Source organism: Aplysia californica, unplaced genomic scaffold (assembly GCF_000002075.1).
Source record: "Aplysia californica isolate F4 #8 unplaced genomic scaffold, AplCal3.0 scaffold00103, whole genome shotgun sequence".
In the NCBI taxonomy this organism is placed as follows: Eukaryota; Metazoa; Mollusca; class Gastropoda; order Aplysiida; family Aplysiidae; genus Aplysia; species Aplysia californica.
Window position 1 is genome coordinate 74,610 of NW_004797373.1, and position 2,853 is coordinate 77,462.

The following is a 2,853-nucleotide window of genomic DNA, read 5'->3' on the forward strand; positions in this document are numbered from 1 at the left end:
TAAGATCCCTTAGTGGTCTAAAATCGATTAGAGTAGGCTTCGGCCGCCATCCGAGCAAGAGTTCAAAATTTCCTACCAACTGAAAATGTTTAATGTGTCTCGCGCGCTCATATGACCTTACGCAGTTGCAAGTGCCGTAAAACACTTACCAAACAACAAACAAACAAACAAACAAACAAACAAACAAAACAAACAAAACAAACAAACCGGACATAAATCATGCCGAGACAAAATACGAACAACCCCCTTTTGTTTTCATATCTTGGTCCAAAGTGTTTTACTCAAGGACTAATTGCCTACAAAAGAGCTGTGCCATCCATAATAATAATAATAGCAGTAAAGGCAATAACAATAGTAATAATAAATATAATGATGATGATGATGATGATGATGATGATGATGATGATGATGATGATGATGATGATGATATAATAATTATAATAATAATAATAATGATAATGATAATGATAATGATAATGATAATAATAATAATAATAATAATAATAATAATAATAATAATAATAATAATAATAACAATGATAATGACAATGATAATGATAATCTAATAAAAAATCATCATCATCATCATCATCATGTAATATAATAACAATAATAATAATAATAATAATAATAATAATCGTTACGCTCAAAAGACAAATGGCTAAGCCATTTTTGGCCCTGTTTTTTGTTGTTGAGTTTTTGGTTCTGAAATTTGGTCGCTTTTAAGCACTAGGGGGCTATCCCGAAAAAATACTGTTTTGAGAGAATCGAAGGTAAAGTTTTGCCCCTTGTTCGGTTTCTTTAAAAGACTAGAAGAGTTTTCTCTATAACCAAACAAATATACACACCAATAAAACCAAGCTTCTTCTATAGGTAGGGCAATGCCCACTTTGGTGTAGGTCAACATTTCTGGAAACCCCCGAAATCTGGGTTAGCTCGCTTGTCCTTAAAAGCAACCATTTTTATCAAGAGCAGAGCAAGCTTGGAATATGCATTTATATGGCGTCGGTGGCCTAGTGGTTAGGCTCTCGGACTCGCAACCGTGAGGTCGTGGGTTCGAATCCCGTCAGGGGCCCGACGTTGTGTCCTTGGGAAAGGCACTTTGCACAAATTTTCCTCACTTCACTCAGGTGGAAATGAGTACCCGGCTATAGACAGTGAACGATCTTGTCAGTTTGATAGTGTTTTAGCGCGTGAAATCCGCAGCTTGCACTGTAAGCTTCCGCGGAAGCCGAGGATGTTTCCGAGTGTTCTCAGAGGGTCTGCTGGGGTAATAATAGTTGTAAAGCGCATAGAGCATGCTCTTGAGCATGGATATGCGCTATATAAATGCAATTATTATTATTATTATTATTATTATTATTATTATTATTATTATTATTACTATTATTATTATTATTATTATTACTATTATTATAGTTCACTTGGACAAAAGAATAATCCAATATAATATAATCAACCGAGTATAACAAAATGATAGTGTTTCACTGAGTCATTTTCTCAAAATGGCTAAAAATGATGTGGGTATTTATCTTGTGAGCGTACATTATTATTTTGTCGGTGGCCCTGTGGTTATAGGCCCTCGGACTTGCAACCGTAAGATCGTGTATGCGAATCCCGTCAGGGGCCAGACGTTGTGTCCTTGGGAAAGACACTTTACCCGAATTTTCCTCACTTCACCCAAATGAGAATGGGTACCCGGCTATAGACAGCGAAGGATCTTGTCAGTTTGTTAGTGTTTGAGTGCTTAATCAGCTGCTTGCACTGTATGCTTCTCGGGAAGCTGGGAATATTTCGGAGTGATCTATGGTCTGCTGGGGTAATAATATTATAGAGTAAAGCGCATAGAGCTTGCTGTAATGCGGGGGTATGCGCTATACAAATGCTACTTATTATTATTATTATTATTATTATTATTATTATTATTATTATTATTATTATTATGATTATTATGATTATTATTATTATTATTATCATCATCATAATATGTTGTTGTTATTATTATTATCCAACAACGAGCTTTGTGCGCTTTCCACAATATATATTTGACTTTCTCTCTCTCTATACTGTGATGTTCACAAGGCAGAGAGAGGTCGACGACACGTTTGTCTTTTTTTTTTTTTTGGGGGGGGGGGTTTACGACGCTCGCAACTGTACAAGGTCATATGAGCCTTCAGGGAAACAACAAACATTTTAAAGCCGGTAGGACATTTTTTAAAATTTTGCCCCAGTGGCGGCCGAAGCCTACTCTTATCGATTTGGGACCTCCAAGGATGTTTAACATGCGCAATTTGCACACTGGACTTCCGAGATTTTTGGCCCTTGTCCAAGAAGGCTAGATGTAGATCTTACTTACCATACGATCAGGGGTGTGGCTGAAAGACAGCAGTAAGAAGGAGCCAATGAGTAGCAGTAAAAAGGCTGCAGAAAGAGTCAGGGAGCCCAGAGGAGGGGGCAAAAGAGGTGAGGGGTTGGGGCAGAAAGTGGAGACGAAAGTAGACGACGTAACAATGTTAGAGAGCAGGAAAGGATGTGAAATGGGAAACTTTTAGATAAGAAAATTTTTCGTCGCTATCATGATTCCAACCTGGGATCTACTGAATGAAAAGCAAACACCTTAACCTCTAGGCCACGAGAGCACCCTCACGCTTAGCTGTCCCTTGCCGTTTTAATAATGCAAGAATAATGTGGGACATTGTTAGCGCCTCCGGGTGCACAACAGCTCAAGGCGATTTGCATAAATCCAAATATAAAGGACAATGACTGCGTTAAAGAAAAAAAAATTGTACACATGGAATAATTCACCAACAAACACACACACACACATACACACACACATACACACACACACAC